Source organism: Ursus maritimus, unplaced genomic scaffold (genome assembly GCF_017311325.1).
Source record: "Ursus maritimus isolate PB19 unplaced genomic scaffold, ASM1731132v1 scaffold_7, whole genome shotgun sequence".
Taxonomy (NCBI): Eukaryota; Metazoa; Chordata; class Mammalia; order Carnivora; family Ursidae; genus Ursus; species Ursus maritimus.
In genome coordinates, this window is record NW_024426885.1 from 36,431,041 (window position 1) to 36,451,650 (window position 20,610).

The following is a 20,610-nucleotide window of genomic DNA, read 5'->3' on the forward strand; positions in this document are numbered from 1 at the left end:
TGGACTTCAGGTGGGAAAGGAATGATTGAATACAGATAAAGGGCAGTTGGGGATGGTACTGGAGTTCAGGAGGAGACCTGTGTGAAAGGGTAGATATTAAGGGGAGGGTTCCAGAAGGTCTACTTCCTTTAGCATGGACCCCAGAGTGGAGGTGGCTGTGTCACATTTGGCCTGGCTGGGGACAAGCTACAGAGCTGTGGAATCAGACTGAGGGTGAGTCATTCAAGCTGGGCAGGCTACAGGTAGGGGCCCTTAGTCCCAATGCAGTTCCAGCTCTCACAGCATCATAGGAATGGAGATATTGGTGGCTAGGGTGATCCCCAAAGAGCTGGGGCCTGCAGTAGTGTGTAGACCGCAATTAGCAAAGACCTGGGCTGGAGTACTTAACAATAGTGAATGGCACAGGCACTGTGGCTTGGCCTGATTTAGGGGTACATGAGAGACACCCCCGGGCACTTGGAGAAATTCTTGAGTGGAGGTGAATAAAGACATCAATGAGGTTCTGTCAGTCTTTGCATGAGAGTAACAAGCTCATGGAGTCCAGCTATCAGTTTAAAGAGACTACTTGTTAATGCCTGGAGATATTCGTGTGTAAGCCTGGCAATAGCATTATCTTTTCTTTTTTTTTTTTTTTTAAGATTTTATTTATTTATTTAGTGAGTGGGGGGAGGGGCAGAGGGAGAGAGAATCCCAAGCACACCCCACTCTGAGCATGGAGCCCAACGCGGTGCTGGATCCCATGACCCCAAGACCATGACCCAAGCCAAAATCGAGAGTTGGACATTTAACTGACTAAGCCATCCAGGCACCTCTGGTGGTAGCATTTTCAATACTAAGAAGCATTTGTTTTCCTAGATTTTCTGCTTGTTGTTCTCTGCAAACTTCCAGGTTGTCCCATACTTTAGCATTACTGAGCCCTGAGAAGTGCAGACATCTCTCCCAGAGTAGGGAGGGATGAGATAGAGAGATGGTATTGGGTCAAACACACAGACACATCACATAATCCAGGGATTTATTTTGCGTCAATGAACTCTGCTTTCTGGGTGCAAATGATGTATAGCAATACCTGCGAAGAGTTGCCAGATAAAGAATTGACTAATTACCCAACGATTATTTACCTTTAATATTTCTCACTCTGGGAGAATTGTCAGTGGTTAAACTCGTTGTAGCACCACACAGTATGCTTCCCCCAAACACACGCACTTTCAAATATCATTCTCGTTAAATCTAATAAATCTCTTGTTTTAGTGATAAGGAATTTGGGAAGATGGCTTCTACCTGACTCTGATGCCTGCCCTCAATGATATAAAGTTTGCTTCCCTGCAATTTCTGTAGAATTTCAGTAGAAATCCAAAACCATACCAGATATTTCTGTGAATTCCTTGGGACTTTGTAATCTTGTAGATTAGGGGTCCCTACCAGGGAATGTAGGGAATATCTAGAAACCAGAAAAGGTACAAAAAAGACTGTCCCCTAGAGCCTCTGGAGGCAATGTGGCTCTGCCAGCATCTTGATTTTAGTCCAGTGAAACCCATTTCAGACTTCTGATCTCCAGAACTGTGAGATGATAAATTTGTATGGTTTTAGACTACCAAGTTTATGGTAGTTACAGCCACAATAGGAAATTAATACATCCTTCCCCAAAACAAATACAAAAATGAAAAAACAGTAACATTATTTCCTTATTTTTTTCCTTTTAAAAATATTAGATGGTGTGCAATGTCTTTTAATGTCATCATCAAAGGTGATTGCTACAGATGGTCTCTCAGATCATATAGCAACCTTTTCATGTTTCTTGATCAATACCAGCAAATGACTGAATTCACAGTGCTTCCAACCAAATGGCATAAAACAAGAGAAGGGTTGGAACAGTTTGACAAATTAAATTTCAAACTTCTTTATGGAGAAAACTGACCTTTAATTGACTATGTTACTGTTTTTTCACTGGGTTATAAGCTGCATGAGGTTTGGGGGAAATGTCTACCTTCTTCACCGAAGTTAATTACCTCAGTTAATTTGAGATAGACCACATCTGCCAATTCCTAGTTCCTAGAAGAATGTGCTGGCCCTCCTGACATCTTGTGACCATAAAATAATTTAGATCCGTGTGTTTATTTCCAAATCCAACAAATGAAGATTACCTGAATAACAAGAATCCCACTCCCTAAGTATACTGTAATTATAGAAGTAGGTAGTAAAACTCTCTAAGCAAAATGGGAGCATAGACATGGAGAGTAGAACTACCTACGGGGACAAAGGAAAGGGGACCATGGCCGGGCTGGCCCACTATGGGAGCCTAAGTCCACTTAAAAGGGAGCGTGGTTATTAGACAAACCTTGTTCTGTCTGGAGGTAAGCAAAGCTAAAGCATTAAAAAGAACCTCTTAGGGCTGTTCCCTTGACAGAACTACCTGATGGTAGGGGATTCCTCAGACATATACCATCTCACTTACTATAGGGCTATGTGCTCTGCGTCGTACAAGAGGGTAAAGCTCCACAGAACAATCCTTATTGCCAGATATGGGGCCAATGAGACCTTTTTTCCTGATATTCCCTTCACTCCTCCCCAGGTTGGGCACAATTAGAAATATTAAGACATTTTACCCTCATTTGCTTTTGTGCACACAAGGCACAGTGGCAAAGACCACCTGGAATCACACTGTCTGGTTTCAATATTGGACTTTGCCACTTACTGGCTGTGTAATCACGGCAAGTTAGTTCATCTTTTTTTTTTTTTAAATTAATTAATTAATTTATTTTTAGTAATCTCCACACCCAACGTGGGGCTCCAGCTCACAAACCCGAGATCAAGAATTGCATGCTCTTCTGACTGAGCCAGCCAGGTGCCCTGGTTCACCTTTCTAAGCCAAAATTTCTTACCTATGAAATCAGGATACTCCTAGATCTTTCCGCATGGGGTTGTGGTGAAGTGAAATGGAATAACACATGGAAAGCATGTCTCACCAAAGAGCATTCAGTAACTGTGAATGTTACTATCACTCTGTAGGACAAGTCGCTCCATCTGTGCAGTGGGCAGTCTGTACTAACTTCCAGCGAAAGCCCTTCCCTATTATAATTTCAGGAATTATGTCATGTCTCTCTGCAGCTGCTGAGGCAGGTGCTCTGCTGTGATTCTCAGGCGAGGGCAATCTAGATCTTCCCACCTTAGAACCCAAGTCAGGGAGCCCTGGACATGCCCATACATGGAGCCTGGTAAAGCCTCTTGGGCAGCAGGCATCCAGCCCTTCCCTTGGAGAGACTGACCTACGTGGGGAAGAAGAGATTTTGGAAAGGTGATCACTGACCCCTAGTTCTGTATCAGATGGGATATTTCTAGCAGATCAATAGAGCTTTCAGGTGAAAACATTTTCTGCTAGGCAGCAGCTCTAACCTAACTCTGAAATAAAGGGATGGAAATGTAAGCAAATACTGAAATAAAGGTTAGAAGTGTTGTATGCACTAACAGCAGTGTGGCTTTGGAATTTTTGTACATAAAATTATTGCACATAAAATATTTTTTAGTTGAAGTATAGTTGACATATTAGTTTCACGTGTAAACATAGTGATTCAATGTTTATCTACATTATGTAATAATCACCATGGTGAGTCTATACCATCTGTCACCATACAAAGTTATTACAGTATTATTGATTATATTCCCTATGCTGTACTTTATATCTCCATAACTTATTTTCTTTATAACTGAAGGTTTTTACCTCTTAATTCCCTTCCCCTATTGGCACCTAGTAACTATCAGAGAAACAGAGCAAGTGTTCATCTTGCGATCACTATGAATTTGGCAGGAGTCCTGGTTCTGTGGGGCTCTGACTTAGCTGATTAGGTATGCAGAATCTTGACCACTGTGTCTTTGGCATAAACAGACCCATGAACTCACAGGACAGCAGCATTAAGGAGAGAGGAAACAGCAAATATAGTGTGTGAATGTGGCTATGTGTATGTGTGTGTCTGTATTTACAAATAGGAAAGAACAATGAAAAGTAAAGAGGGAAACTCATTTTGAATGAACAGGATTTTGACTTGAAGAAATGAAACCTGAGCAGAGAACTGTGAGCCCAATATCAGAAGTCTAGGACCAGTTCTGTGTTTGACTGACAAGCTAGATGAGTCAAACTTTATGAGTTGCCTTATCAGTTAAATAAAAGGGTTAGCCTTGGACAGTGGTTTGCAGCCAGGGCTGCAAATTCCTTGGGAATTTTTAAAAACAAGCAAAAAACCAAACCAAACCAAACCAAACAGAGAAACTAACACCTGAGCTAATCTCTAGTCCAGTGAATCTCTGGTAGTGAGGCCCAGGCATCAGAATTATCACTACTTAAGGAAAGAAACCCCAAAGTAATTTTATTGTGTAATCATGATTTTAAACCACTGCACTAGGGGTGCCTGGGTAACACGGTCAGTTAGGTATCTGACTCTTGGTTTTGGCTCAGGTCGTGGTCTCAGGGTGGCGAGATCGAGCCCTGCATCAGGGAGGTGTCTGTTTGAGATTCTCTCTCTCCCCCCCCCACCCCCCACCTCCGGCTCTCACTCTCTTTGTAGAATAGATAAATAAATCTTTAAAAAAACAAACAAACAAACAAACAAACAAAAAAACCCCAAACATACACCACTGTGCTTGGTTTTGCTTCTCAGTATGGTCTGTGGACCAGCAGCATCAGCATCAACTAAAGCTTATTAGAAATGCAGAATCTTAGGCCCCTGACACAGACCTACTGAATTCGAGTTTTTCTTTTAACAAGATGTCCAGGTGATTTGTTCATACCTTAAAGTTTGAGGGGTCCCTGGGTGGCTCAGTTGGTTAAACATCTGACTCTCAATCTCAGCTCAGGTCTTGATCTCAGGGTCGTGAGTTCAAGCCCCATATTGTGAGTTCATGCCCAGCATGGAGCCTACTTAAAAAAAAAAAAAGTTTGAGAGGTGCTTTTTAAAATAATTCCTGGCTCCCTGTCAGTTCTAAATGCTGTAGAAGTGTGAATAGGGACTCATTCCTGGTACATGCCCATCTTTCTTTGAGTCTCTGAGTCAACAGCTTCATTTCTCTGTGCGTTGATGTCCCCATGTTCATCTTAATAATAATAATAATATGATAAAGGAATGTGGGTCAAAGTGCTTTGACCTCTATACGCAGTGTCTGATGTTTGACTTAGAGATTACTCATGTTTGCAAATTCATGCCAATCACATCCATAGAGAAAATACTCAGCTATCATGAACTACTCTGCTCTGAAAGGTATAGTACTTTTCATACCATCTTGGGTGTCTTAATGGCTGTCTTTGGCCTACCATGATTTATATCTCTGGATGACGCCCATGGAATTTAATGAATATATGGAATTTTTGTGTTTTATTTTTACATGTCAAGCATTCATTCACTTGGAATTGTCAATGTAAATGTTAAGGGACATTTATACATTGAACTAGGCTCAAGACATTGCATAGCCTACTCCTATAATGTCTATGGGAAAAATTCTCAGGATCCTAGGAGGCAAACAGTTTTAGATTTGTCTGAAATATCTTGGACTTGGGGAGTCCAGTCTACTAAGAAAAATGAGAAGAGGTGAAGATATTTTCTAATTGCATTGACGTTTAGAATTCTAAGTTGGGCTGAAAAGCACAAGTTTCACTACTCACATCATTTTCATAGCTCTGCGAAGTCGTTTGATGTTTAGGAAGACTGTGGTTCAAACATGTTGTTGGTATTTCCAAGGCAGTCTTTATTGCTACTAGCTCCTTTTTTTCCCCCAAAAGTCAGCAAGCTGGGACACCTGGGTGGCTCAGTCAGTTAAGCATCTGCCTTCGGCTCAGGTCATGATCCCTGGGTCCTTCAGGTTCCTTGCTCAGTGGGGAGCTTGCTTCTCCCTCTGCCTGCTGCTCCCCCTGCTTGTGCTCTCTTTCTGTCTCTCTGACAAATAAATTGAAAAAAAAAAAAAAAAAAAAAAAGTCAGCAAGCCATGAATGATCATTGGTTACACGCAGGCTCTCTTTTGGTACCTGGATATGACAAATTTCCTCTTCTCAAGTGACTTACCATCTAAGTGGAGAGACAGATTCATAAGCATTTATTCAAATGCAGTAGACATTGGTTGCCTTGTAAGCACAGAAGAAGGGATGTTTATCTCTTCGACAGGTATAGAAAAAAAACCTTCGGTTAACTCTTGAGCTTTTAGCTGAAACATTTGGCAGAATCATAGTCATGCTGGCTCTCCACCCAGAGAATACTCCCAAGAATGTATGCTGTGACCCAGGCCTGGCTCTGCTAAGGGAGGTGTTTGAAGCTACTCATACAATGTGCAGTGATGCTGGCTGCACATGCTAAGACTTCCAGAAGGCTTTGACCTGGGACTACCAAACCAGCTCTGTATGTCAAGTCACAGTAATCCTGCAAAAGCAGATGAGAAGGAATATATGTCTGTGAAAGTGCCGGCTGACCACCAACTTGATATTCTAGAAATAGGAAGTTTTATAATAGGGACCCAATATTTGGTATATGTCCTTAGTGTCCACTCAAATATGAGTTTGTTTCAGGTGGTTTGGTAGTTGTACCTCCTGAAGGTCATCAGTTGTTCAATGGCCTGTAGGTGAGATCTAGTCCCTTACTTTTCCAAAGCCAGGCAAATACCATCTGGAGACAGACTAGACTCAGAGAACCAGCGGTGCAGAGCTAGATGATACCCATTTCCTCACAGGGGCTTGGCTATCTGGTGCCAACATTGGAAGCAAAACTGGATGTTCTTTAGCAGGTGAAGGGATAAATAAATTGTGGTACATCCATACAATGGAGTATTATCCAGCAGTTAAAACAAATGGGCTATTAAGCCATAAAGACATGAAGGAACATTAAATGTATATTGCTACATGAAAGACACATCTAAAAAAGACTATGTATTATATAATTCCAAGTATATGACATTCTGGAGAAGGCCAAATTATAGAAATAATAAACAGATCAGTCCTTGCCAAAGGTTTAGGGGGAATGGTGTAGGTGGAGCATAGGATACTTTTAGAACAGTGAAACTCTTCTTATGATACTGTAATGGTAGATACCTAATATGTACAATACAAAGAATGAACTATACTATAAACTCTGGACTTTAATTAGGAATAATGTATCAATACTGGTTCATCAATTGGAACTACTATACTAGGGGCGCCTGGGTGGCTCAGTCGTTAAGCACCTGCCTTTGGCTCAGGTCATGATCCCAGGGTCCTGAGATCCCTGCTTGGTGGGAAGCCTGCTTCTCCCCCTCCCACTCCCCCTGCTTGTGTTCCCTCTCTCATGTCTCTCTCTCTGTCAAATAAATAAATAAAATCTTAAAAAAAAAAAAAAAGGAACTAACATACCATACAAATGCAAGATGTTGGTATAACAGCGTGGCAGCTGGTCTTAAGGGTTGACTCTCTTCAAGTTAACGCACTCCTTACTTGGTGACCTAAGTCCCGTGATCTGCCACAGACTAATTTACTTTCTTTGAGATTTGCAGACCATTGGCCTTGAGGAGTGAAGGACCAGAACTTTCCCAGGCCACAGAAGCCAGCAAGTCTGTTTGAAGCCGTCTCGGCTTTCTGATTAGCCCAGCAATTTTTTAAGCAAAATGTTTTTCCTTTTTTGATCATACAAGTGATTTTACTGACCTCCCTTTGTATATCTGTGGATGTTGCCTTCCTTTGCAGAAAGAACAGAGTACTCCTGCACATCACAGAACAAGAACCAGACCCCCCCCACACACACACAATTCCCTCGCACTAAGATAACTTATGTAGCTGGTATCGTGGAGTCTGCACATAATTAAGAATTGTTGCAGGCCACTGCACTCCCTTTGCTGATTGACTACCCTACAACCCTTAAGTAGAACCCTTGGAGTTGGCTTTTGAACAAGAGTCCACCTCCTTCTTCTCAGGTTGCCCGCCTCCTGAGTAAAGCTCAAATTCCTTTCCAAAAACTTGTCTCTTGAGTAATGGCCTTTTGAGGAACTGGCAGCTGAACTTGGGTTCAGTAACATTAATAATAGGGAAACTATAGGAGGGGTGAGGGTGTAGAAGAGGCAGATATTTTTGAACTTTGTACTTTCTGTGCATTTTTCCTATAAGCCTACAAGTGCTATGAAAATAAAGTTTATTGAGTGAAAAAGGAAAAAAAAACAACTCTTGCAGTAAGGGAGGGTGACTACTGCAATGGGGGAGGGTGCTATGGCCATAGGGAAACAGCTCTGATCTTAAGATCTGCAAATGTTTGAAAGATTAGTCAGTGTGTGTGTGTGTGTGTGTGTGTGTGTGTGTGTATTTACAAATAAGAAAGAGCTCACAGAGTAGGCAGTTAGGCAGGAGTTGGTGATAAATAGGTGACACATTAGAAGCCTGAGGGTACAACATCCTGACTTTGTGCCTTTTAACAACCTGGCCTTAGGGCTTCCAACACTCCAGGGCTGGCAGACCCAGAGCCACAGGTGCAGAACATGCCTCTCCTCTTCCATCTCTGCCCCAGGGTAACCTATTGCTTCATTATAATATATTTATACTGTGGCTTCGACACACACCCCCCTCCCCATGGGGGAAGGTGGCCAGGATAGTTGCGACAGGAACCTTGTAGGGCCAGAACTCCCCCTCCCAAGTGGTAGGAGGAGTCCCTTAGATGATGAGAAATAACCCCTGTTGGAGAGTGCTCTAACTGGTGTGGTTTTGGAATATAGTCAGGTTCGGTGGGGTGAGGTCTGGAGTTGACGACCAAGAAAGAATTCTTGAGACGCCTTTGGTGCAAAATAGTGGTTTATTAAAGCCCGGGGACAGGACCCATGGGCAGGAAGAACTGCTGCACCGAGGTTGTGAGGGGTGGCTGATTATATACGTGGGCGTTGTGCAGGTAAGGAAAAGGGAGGTTTTCAAAAGAACTTTCATATGCTAAAGCGGATCTACAGGGTACTGGAGACCCTGCCACTGTCAAGCTAAGGTTGTTTTTCCCTCTAGCAAGGCATTAACATTTCAGATAGTTGGGAGCTTCCTGGAAGAACGTCACACGTATCCCATGGCGGGTGGGGGTGGTTGCAGGGTGTCAGTTTGTGTTTTGTCCTCAACTAGCCTTCTGTTTCCTTATCACTATGACCCATAACCTCTGCAAACGTAAAAAGAAAAGATACCCCTAACGCCAGTGCAGTCGCCACTTCTGGGCCTGCCCGCTCTCCATTCTCCAGAAAGTACTGTCCTTGATAAACTGCTTTGGGCTTGGTATTTTCCTTCTGGCTGTCTTTACTGGAGCGTGGATCCTCCGGTAAATCTTTTGTGGGCAATCCAAGAATCAATACTTCCATTCACACAATGTAGACTCTCCCACTGGTAGCAGAGCAATGAAAACTAAAGAGAGAACCTCATTTTTTTAATGGAGGTGTAACAAGGCAAGAAGGAACTGGGTGTCGAGCAGGGGATGGGTGGCAAGATCAGGAAATATCTTTCCTTACTGTCAGCCAGGTTTTGAGAGGGATTGTTTAGCATTCCTATACTGGTTTAACCTTAGGAGTAAGTCAAATTTCGGGGTCGTGTGGGGGAGAAAAAAAAATTTGGTCAAGTAAAATTTAGAGGTATTTTATTCTGATTGGTCATGGGGACAAATGGTTTAGCTGATCGTTTATGGACATAGAATGGGAATTTGATGGTTTGTGTCTGGTTTTGTCATAGGTAAACAAGGGGCCTGTGGCGAGTTTTATCTAAGTAATACGGAAAAAGGTGGTTCTTTGTAGTTTAACAAAAGACCACAAAAGAAATTGAAATAGACAAGTTTATTACTCGAGGCTTTGGAGCCACGTGGGAAGGTCAAGGCAGGCTGCCAGCAGAGAGGAAGGCATCACCTGGGGCTTTCAAGCCTTTATTGTGTTCTTTGAATAAAATGCTTTGGGGCTCCCGGTAAGACTGGATTGCTCAATTCAAACCAAAAAGACCTGGGGGGAGGTCGGCTGGCGTTGGTTTGGTAAACACCCCAAAGATACGGGAGCAAAGACTTATGGGAAGTGTAGTTTTCACTCTGGTGTTGGACTTCCGGGCTGCTTTTGCTTGTGCTCACTTTCACTCTGCGTGTGTAAATCGTTTCCCCAGGGTACGCCTCTGCGTGGGTGGCGCTTCCAGGGTCGCGGAGTCTGTGCACTCTCTAGGGGCCAGTGCAACCGGACTGGGGAGTGGCGGGTGAGTCCTGAGGGTTGGCGGAAGGCCGACAAATGTCCCTCCGGCTCAGGGGCGGAGGGGAACGTGGAGGGAACCCCGGAGATGGACCTCTGGTACTTGAGCCAGCCCAGGGCGGGTGGGGGCGGCTTCGGCCTGGAGAAGGAAGGGGCCGGCATCCAGCGTGAGGACGCGAGGAGGGGGGGCGCAGGTCCCGGGAGGTTGCGGAGTTCGTGCACAGTCTCGCGGCTCCTGCCGGGACGGGAGCAAGAGCGGCAGAGCTCTGTTCAAGTTGCTGAGCAACTCTGGGAATGACATTCAGTTTTGGTTTGTGCAGAATGAGAATATTTTAATACCAATCTGCGGTGGTTCTGCGCTGTTAACGTATATGCTATATATATTTGGATTTTTGTCGTCAAGAGATCTCACTTCCATATTTGAGGTAAGTCAGCTGTTTCCATGTTGAGAGAATAGGAAAACTGTGGCTCAAAGTTGAAGTGATTTACCCAAGATCACTCTACAACCTAGAGCAGTGCTTCGCTGCTCCCTCTGTTCTGACAGTAAAAAAATCAAATAGCTAATGTATAAAGACTTTGAAGTTTTTAAAATTTTGCCTTTATTTAAGAGGTAAAAAAGAAAGTGGACCAAAAGGTAAGTGACTTGTTTAGAGTCACATACTTTATTAGTGGCATGCCCAGAGAACTCCTTGCTGTCCCCCCTTAACAATGACGTCACCGCAAATTTTTTATTAAAAGATCTTTTTGAGAAACCGTAACCAAGTTAGAATAAACAAAGTATCCCATCCCTTCTCAGGGGTTGCTGATGAGGATTTTTTAACTCAAGGGCCAAACATTGTTACTAGTCATGCAGAGAAATAAATGCAATGTCTTCCCTGTATTGTTCTTTGTTTAATAGTTCTCAGTGATTTTTACTTTTTTTTTTTTTTAGTCACTTGAGGGGAAGATAAATTCTTCTTAGTAGGAAATTAGTTGGAAATATTTACATTCATTCAATGAAAAATCGCGTTCTTACCGCTCTGTGACCAGCATCAGCATAGACACTGGGTGCCTGCCCTTAGGGCTGAAGGGCCTGGCCCACAGGGGCTTTGTATGTAGCTTCTGTGGGAAGCTTATTAGGCAGATAACTCTGAGAGCTGCACAGTTCACCTGGTTGCATAGGACCTCATTTTCTTTCCTTCTTTCCCACCTGTACCTTTACAGTTGTCTTCAGTTTTCCAAGAGCAACAGGAAATGAACACATCACAGGTGAGTTTATTCCTGCCTTGTTTTACAGTGGATTTTGTGAAGTTTGTAAGGGAACAGAAATTAAAATAGAAAAATAGAAATAGATGAAAATAGGGGCGCCTGGGTGGCTCAGTCAGTTGGGCGTCTGCCTTCGGCTCGGGTCATGATCTCGGGGTCCTGGGATCGGGTCCCACATTGGGCTCCTTGCTTGGCAGGGAGCCTGCTTCTCCCTCTCCCACTGCCCCTCCCCCTGCTTGTGCTCTCTCTGTCAAATAAGTAAATAAAAATATTAAAAAAAAAAAAGAAATAGATGAAAATAAACATTAGAGACGCTATAGACTATCAGGTCAAGAGCTGAGCAAAAAGTCAGCATATAGATAAATGCTGGTCCTATAAAGTCCCAGAGTTATCAAAGTTGAACTGCAGGTTTGCCTCTAACTTTGTGACAGCAAAGGAGAACCAGAGAAAAGTCTTTGACGGCACTAAAACACTGGCACTGCTGTAACAAATTATCAGAGACTGACGGCTTAAACAACAAACAATGAATTTCTTAGAGTTCTGGAGTCTGGGAACTCCAAGAACAAGATGTCAACAAATTTGGTTCTTAGCGAGGACCCTCATCCAGTTTGCACATGGCTCTCTTGTCATTCGCTTGGTGGGGAGAGAGTAGGCGGCAACTCTCGCTAATCTCCTCAGGGCTCTACACTAATGACCCAATTACCTCCCAAAGTCCCCATCGTCAAATACCATCACACTGGGGTTACGGCTTCAACATAAGAATTTTGGTGGGGGGACACAAGGGTTCGGTTCATAACAGAGTTCAAGTACACAGTTTTCTAGTGGTCTTGCTTGGGTCAGTGGTATAGAATATCTGGAAGAAGGCTGAATGGCCCACATGTCCTTTAAGTAGCTCTGCATAATTATTTTCCTCACCTAAACTGTGACACTATACGTGTGACTGTTCCTTAACCCTGCTTACTTGTCAGCACTTGGTATTGTCAGATTTTAGACTTATTGCCAATCTAACTTCTGAGAAAAACTCATCATTTAAATTTGCATTTCTGAGATTACTAATGAGCTTGTATATAATATATTTATTGGCTTTTCATTTTAAATCTTTCTATTAATTTTTAAGAATACTTGATATATTTTGGACACTAATTCTTTGTTATATTTGTTCTGAACATTTTCTCCAAGTCTGTCCCTTGACCTTTACCTCTACAGAGCCTTTGGCCTTATTAGAGTTTTATATTTTTACATAGACCAATCTTTTGATCTTTTCCATTTTATTTTTTCTTTTTCAATTTTAAAATTCTTCCCTAACTTAAGATAATTTAATATTTTAAATTTTTGTTTAATTAATATTAATACTATTAAAAATATTTAAGCCTTGAATTGATATGGAAATTGTTACTGTAGATAAGATGAGGAGGGAATCTAGTTTTACCTTTTAACACATAAAGCACCAATTCTTTACTAATGTTTTTCTTAATGAATTGTAATGCCACAGCTATGTAGTATATTACCATGTCTGCATACATCTGTTTCTGGGCATTCTAATTCATTCCATTAGACTTTAATTCATTCTTCTTGAGGTTCATCTTGTCCTTTCTCACCTTTTTTCCAGTATTACCGCATGAAATCTGGCATCCTTACGTTGTGCCTGATTTTCAGAGATTAATCAGGGAAGTGTTAGCAAACACCGGGGTAGTCCCTGTGGGTTTTCATACACACCAGTTACCCCATTAAGTAAATTTCTTCCTACACCTTAAGTTGTAAGTGTCCGTTACACCTAGTGGTTTTTCTATATCCCTTGGTAATGTTTTGGATAGATTTGATTACTAATTTGATTTCTTAGATAGTATATAGTTTTTTTTCAGGTTTTCTGAACTTCTTGGTTCAATTTTGGACACATTTATTTAAAAATTGTACATTTTTTTAAGCTTTCCAATTTCTTTGCATAAGTACATTTAAAAGACTTGACTGAAAATTCTTTAGTGAATGCTAATTTTTTATTCCAATTTTTATTAGTTATTAAATTGTACTTTAATGTAGAAGCTGCTGATTAAAAATGGAAAAACTGTGGTCTGGCTAGTCATCATATATCTGAAAGCCTAAAATTATAGCATGTGGATATAGGATTGATATTTTCAGATGGTGATAGCATTCTCAAAATGCTTTGCCAGGAGAGGACATATAGAGTTGCCATAGTAATGCCAACAATTAATGTATACCAAGCTATCATGGTTTTATTAATTTTTTTTATCTGTGTGTGTGTGTGTGTGTGTATTGGGTAATATATTTAAATTGGAAAAATCAGTACAATGCAAACATAAGTAGAAGTGAATTCTCACTCCCATCTCTATCTTTCACTGCAACCTCCTCTTGTAATTATAGGGAACACATTTTGTGTGTGTGTATTTTCTCCATTTTTTTTAAATGCAGAGACAAGTAAATATTTTATAGCTATCTATCTGGGTAGATAGATACAGGTATGTATATAAACTAAATACACATAAATATGCATTTCTACCTTTTTCTTGCATGTATTTGTATATATATGTGTGAATGTATATACATGTATATTTATGTATATATATATGTATGTGTGTATATATGTATGTACTTATTTTTAATGCTTCTTTCCCAAAGGATATAAGCATACCATATAATAACCTGTTCTTCACCTTAATTTTTGCATTTAAGAATATATACTAGAGGGGCGCCTGGGTGGTACAGCGGTTAAGCGTCTGCCTTCGGCTCAGGGCGTGATCCTGGCATTATGGGATCGAGCCCCACATCAGGCTCCTCTGCTGGGAACCTGCTTCTTCCTCTCCCACTCCCCCTGCTTGTGTTCCCTGTCTCGCTGGCTGTCTCTCTGTCAAATAAATAAATAAAATCTTAAAAAAAAAAAGAATATATACTAGAGATATTTTGAAATTAGTACATAGTAAAATATATGTAGTTTATTTTAAAACTTTTTTTATAGAGATAGAATTCACATATCATAAAATTCACCTTTTTCAAGTGTTCAATTCAGGGATGCCTGGCTGGCTCAGTCTGTAGAGCGTAGAGCATGCAGCTCTTGATTTCAGGGTTGTGAGATTGAACCCCACATTGGGTGTAGAGATTACTTAAAAATAAAACCTGAAGGAAGGGAGGGAAAGAGAGAGGGAGGGAGGGAAAAAAAAAGAAAGGAAGGATGGAGAGAAAGAGGGAAGGAAGAAGGAAGGAAGAAGGAAGGAAGGAAGGAAAGGTTCAATTCAGTGGTTTTTAGTATTTTCACATGGTGGTGCAACCATCACCAGTATCTATTTTCAACACATTTTCATCATCCCCAGACAAGACACCACACCCATTAGTAGTTAGTCCCCTATTTTGCCTTAACTCCGGGCAACCACTGATCGGCTTTTTGTCTGTATAGATTTGCCCATCATGGATATTTCATATAAGTGGAATCATAAAATCTGAGGTCTTTTGTGTCTGGTGTCTTTGACTTAGCATAATGTTTTCAATGTTCATCCTTACTCTAGCATGTATTAGTACTTCTTTTTAAATGGCTCTATTATGTTATACAGATCTATCACATTTGATTTATCCATTATTATGGACGGACATCTGTGTTTTTCCCGCCTTTTGTCTATTATGAATAAAGCTGCTTTGACCATTTATAGACAAGCTTTTGCATAAGCATATAATTTTAGTGCTCTGGGTATGTACTTAGGCGTGGGAGTGGAGTTGCTGGGTCATATGGTAACTTTATATTTAACTTTTTGAGAAATTACCAAACTGTTCTCTAGAGGGGCTGCATAATTCTGCATTCCAACCAGCAGTATATAAGCAGTCCAATTTTTCTACATCCTCGACTCACTTGTTATTGTTTGTCTTCTCTAGTACAGCCATTCTAGTGGGTATGGAGTGGAATATCATTGTGGTTTTGATTTGATTTTCCTGAATGATTAAAGTGGTTGAACATCTTTACATGCACCTGTTGGCCATTAGTATATCTTCTTGTGAGATATGTTTATTCAAATTTTTTGCCCGTTTTTTAATTGGTTTATTTTTTTTTTTAAGATTTTATTTATTTATTCGACAGAGACAGCCAGCGAGAGAGGGAACACAAGCAGGGGGAGTGGGAGAGGAAGAAGCAGGCTCATAGCGGAGGAGCCTGATGTGGGGCTCGATCCCATAATGCCGGGATCACGCCCTGAGCCGAAGGCAGACGCTTAACCGCTGTGCCACCCAGGCGCCCTTTAATTGGTTTATTTTTTTATCGTTGAGTTACAAGAGTTCTTTATATAGACTGGATACAGACTATTGTCAAATATTTAGTTTATAAATATTTTTTCCCATTCTGTGGATTGTCTTTTCACCTTCTTGGTAATTTTTTTGTTTGTTTGTTTTGTTTTAAGATTTTATTTGCCCATTTAAGAGCTCGAGAGAGAGAACACAAGCGGTGCGGAGGGGCAGAGGGAGAGGGAGAAGCAGACTCCCCACCAAGCAGGCAGCCCACCATGGGGCTTGATCCCAGGACCCTGAGATCATGACCTGAGCTGAAGGCAGATGCTTAACCGACTGAGCCACCCAGGCGCCCTTCTGTGCATTGATTTTGTATCCTGCCACATTGCTGAATTGCTGTATGAGTTCTAGTAATTTGGGGATGGAGTCTTTTGGGTTTTCCACATAAAGTATCATGTCATCTACGAAGACAGAGAGTTTGACGACTTCTTTGCCAGTTTGAATGCCTTTTATTTCTTTTTGCTGTCTGATTGCTGAGCACTTCTAGTATGATGTTGAACAGTAGTGGTGAGAGTGGGCATCCCTGTCGTGTTCCTGACCTTAAGGGAAAAGCTCTCAGCCCATATTCACTATGGGCTTTTCATAGATAGCTTTTATGGTATTGAGGTATGTTCCCTCTATCCCTATACTTGAAGGGTTTTAATCAAGAAAGGATGCTATACGGGTGCCTGGGTGGCTCAGACGGTTGGGCAGCTGCCTTCAGCTCGAGTTGTGGTCCCGGGGTCCTGAGATCGAGCCCCACATCAGGATCCCTGCTCTGCAGGGAGCCCACTTCTCCCTCTCCCCGCCCCCTGCTGTTGCTCTCTCTCATAAATAAAAATAAAAAAAAAAAAGATGCTGTATTTTGTCGAATGCTGCTTTTTCTGCATCAGTTGAGAGGATCATATAGTTCTTGTCTTTTCCTTTATTAATGTGCTCTAGCATGTTGATTGATTTCCAAATGTTGACCTATCCTTGCATCTCAGGAATAAATCCCACCTGTTCGTGGTGAAGAATCCTTTTAATATACAGTTGCATCCTGTTGGCTAGGATCTTGTTGAGTACTTTTGCATCCATGTTCATCAGGGATATTGGGCTGTAATTCTCTTTTTAATGGGGTCTTTCTCTGGTTTTGGGATCAGGATAATGCTGGCCTTGTAGAGCAAGTTTGGAAGTTTTCCTTCCATTTCTGTTTTTTTAAACAGCTTCAGTAGAATCGGTATTATTTCTTCTTTAAATGTTTGGTAGAATTCCCCTGGGAAGCCATCTGGCCCTGGACTCTTGTTTTTTGGGAGGTTTTTGATTACAGCTTGAATTTACTTACTGGTTATTGGTCTGTTCAGATTGTCTGTTTCTTCCTGTTTCAGTCTTGGTAGTTTATAAGTTTCCAGGAATGCATCCATTTCTTCCAGATTGCTTAATTTGTTGGCATAGAGTTGCTGGTAATAATTTCTAATCATTGTTTCTATTTCCTTGGTGTTAGTTGTGATCTCTCCCTTTTCATTTATGATTTTATTGATTTGGGTCCTTTCCCTTTTCTTTTGGATAAGTCTGGTCAGAGGTTTATCGATCTTATTAATTCTTTCAAAGAACCAGCTTCCAGTTTTGTTGATCTGTTCTACTGGGGTTTTTTTTTGTTTTCATTTCATTGATTTCTGCTCTAATCTTTATTATTTCTCTTCTCTTGCTTGGTTTGTTTTATGTGCTGTTCTTTCTCTAGCTCCTTTAGGTGTATGGTTAGCTTGTGCATTTGGGAATTTTCTGATTTTTTGAGAGAGCTTGGATAACTATGTATTTCACTCTTAGGACTGCCTTTGCAGTATCCCATAGGTTTTGGACCGATGTGTTTTCACTCTCATTAGTTTCAATGAATTGTTTAAGTTCTTTAATTTCCTGGTTGGTCCAATCATTCTTTAGCAGGATGCTCTTTAACTTCCAAGTGTTTGAGTTCCTTCCAAATTTCTTCTTGTGGTTGAGTTCCAGTTTCAAAGCATGGTGGTCTGAAAATATGCAGGGAATAATCTCAGTCTTTTGGTATCAGTTGAGACCTGGCTTGTGACCCAGTATGTGATCTATTCTGTAGAAAGTTCCATGTGAACTCAAGAGGAATGATTATTCTGTTGTTTTAGATGGAATGTTCTGTATATGTCTACAAAGTCTACCTGGTCCATTGTGTGATTCAAAGCTCTTGTTTCTTTGTGGATTTTCGGCTTAGATGATCTGTCCATTGCTGTGAGTGGAGTGTTGAGATCTCCTACTATTAATGTATTGTTATCAATATGTTTCTTTATTTTGGCTATTTGGTTTATATAATTGGCTGCTCCCATGTTGGGGGTATAGATATTTACAATTGTTAGATCTTGTTGTTGGATAGACCCTTTAAGTATGATGTAGTGTTCCTCTACATCTCTTACTATGGTTTTTGGTTTAAAATCTAATTTGTCTGATATGAGGATTCCTACCCCAGCTTTCTTTTGAGGTCCATTAGAATGGTAAATGGTTCTCCAGCCCCTCACTTTCAATCTAGAGGTGTCTTTAGATTCAAAATGAGTCTCTTGTCCACAGCATATGGATGAGTCCTGCTTTTTTATCCAATCTGAAACCCTATCTTTTCATGGGAGCATTCAGCCCATTTACATTCAGAGTAACTATTGAAAAATATGAATTTAGTGCCATTGTATTGCCTGTAAAGTCCCTGTTTTTGTAGATTGCCACTGTTTCTTGCTGGTCTATGTGACTCGTGGGGTCTGTCTGCTACTTACAGAATCCCCCTTAATAATTTTTGCAGGGCTGGCTTGTTGGTCACATATTCTTTCAATTTCTGCCTGTCCTGAAAGCTCTTTTTCTCTCCATCCATTCTGAATGACAGCCTTGCTGGATAAAGTATTCTTGGCTGCATGTTCTTTTCATTTAGTACCCTTTATGGCTTGCCAGGTTTCTGTGGACAGATCTGATGTTTTTCTGATATTCTTCCCTCCATATGTAAAGAACCTCCTCTCCCTGGCTATTCTCAGGGTAGTTTCTTTGGCTGTAAAATTTGCAAGCTTCACTATTATATGTCAGGGTGTTGGTCTTTTTTTATTGATTTTGGGAGGGGTCCTCTCTACCTCTTGGACTTGAATGCTTGTTTCCTTCCCCATATTAGGGAAGTTCTCAGCTATGATTTGCTCAAATATAGCTTCTAGCCCTCCCTCTCTCCACCCCCTCAGGGATCCCAATAATTCTGACATTGGAACGTTTCTTGGCATCATTAATTTCTCCAATTTCTCTTTTCATGTGCTACTAGCAGCCTGTCTCTGTTTTCCTCAACTTCCTTCCTTTCCATCAGCTTATCTTCTAGATCACTAATTCTCTCTTCTGCCTCATTTACCCTGGCTGTTAGAGTATCCAGTTTAGACTGCATCTCATTCATAGCATTTTTAAGTTGGCCTGATTAGATCTCATTTCCACCCTGAGAGATTCTGTATTGTCATTTATGCTTTTTTCAAGCCTAGCTATTGACTTTATAATTGCTATCCTGAATTCGGTCTCTGACAGCTTACTTATATCCATATCTATTACCTCTGTGGCAGAGAACCTTGCCTCTGTTTCTTTCTCTTGTTATGAATTCCTCCTATTCATTTTGCCCAGAGAAGGATGGGTAAACAAATAAGCAGAGTCCAAAATATCAACCACGACTGAAGCAAAATACACCCTAGAAAAATCTGAAGTGGTCGGAAGCCACCACAGAAAAGCAAACCAAACTAAACCAAAACAAAACAATAAAAAACAAGGGGTGAAAGAGAGACTATAATCTTGCAGCGTGGACAAAGCAGGGTGGTCCACTTGTTCCCGAATGAATTTTGATCTGTGTGTTAGAAGACACAACATCACAAAATTGCAAAGAAAGCAAAACTTTATATATATATAAAAGTAAAATTGAATAGAGTGAAAAAGGACTAAAATGAAGCATATATCTATAAAGTGTAGAAATAAAGGTTAAAAACCGACTTAACATAAGTTGGTAAAATAAGAATCTAGCTGAAATGGGGAAAAGGTTAAAAAAAAAAAGAAATGGAAAATTATAGACTGAAAGATAAACGAGTTGTGAGAAAACACCTGGAGCTCAGTATACTGTTTTCCCCAGGCACTGGAGTTGTACAGTCCTGTGGGATCTATAAAGTTGTAATCCACCTGTTCTTCCAGTCTGTCTTCTGGGAGAGGGGCCTGCTGTGCTGCTTCTCAGGTGTCTTTGCCTGGGTGGTGTTGCCCCACCCCTTGTCAGGGGGCTGGGCTCAGTGAAAGCCAGGCCTCTGTGTGGCGTTTGTTCTCTGGAGGCTTACCCTGCCTCTTCAGAGGATCAGAGCAAAAATGGCGTGCCCAGATCTCCAGCCCAGAAGTGAAAGATCATGTTCCTCCCCTTTTCAATAAACCCTCTGTAGCTGTCTCTGAAAAGGGGAAGAGGGAAAGGTGGAAAATCTTGCACTCATCCGACACTAGGCAGATGGATGAGAAATTGCCTTGTAGCAGTCTCCTATAAGACAGGTATGAAAAACCGTCTCACGGCAGCTCCTTGCCAGGCTTACCTCCCCTTGCTTTATTTATTTTTTTTTTAAAGATTTTATTTATTTATTTGACAGAGATAGAGACAGCCAGCGAGAGAGGGAACACAAGCAGGGGGAGTGGGAGAGGAAGAAGCAGGCTCCTAGCAGAGGAGCCTGATGTGGGGCTCGATCCCATAACGCTGGGATCACGCCCTGAGCCGGAGGCAGACGCTTAACCGCTGTGCCACCCAGGCGCCCCTCCCCCTTGCTTTAAAAGGAGCTGTAGGATGTTTCACCAAGACTCAAGAGATGCACCAGTTCGTTAGTGTGTCGTGGCAGAGCCATTTCTTTACAACTTTCCCCCAACCTTTCCTGTCCACAGCTAAGATTTTTTTGAAGCATAGGA

The 20,610-nt window shown here is 41.3% G+C and overlaps 1 protein-coding gene across 10 annotated transcripts in view; it reads left to right on the forward strand.

Annotated features, from left to right (window-relative positions):
* The window catches only part of LOC103667939 (zinc finger protein 883-like), a 39,487-nt gene that overhangs the window by 2,394 nt on the left and 16,483 nt on the right, over positions 1–20,610 (forward strand). For 5 of the 10 annotated variants that reach the window (XR_005833164.1, XR_005833165.1, XR_005833166.1 and 2 more), the window contains 3 exons: positions 10,097–10,183; positions 10,497–10,601; positions 11,380–11,424. The gene's annotated coding sequence lies outside the window, so the exon portion shown is untranslated. Of the gene's footprint in view, positions 1–9,934; positions 10,184–10,496; positions 10,602–11,379; positions 11,425–15,815; positions 15,874–20,610 lie in introns of those variants that run through there. The other 5 variants (XM_008696230.2, XM_008696231.2, XR_569906.2 and 2 more) reach the window with 4 other exon arrangements.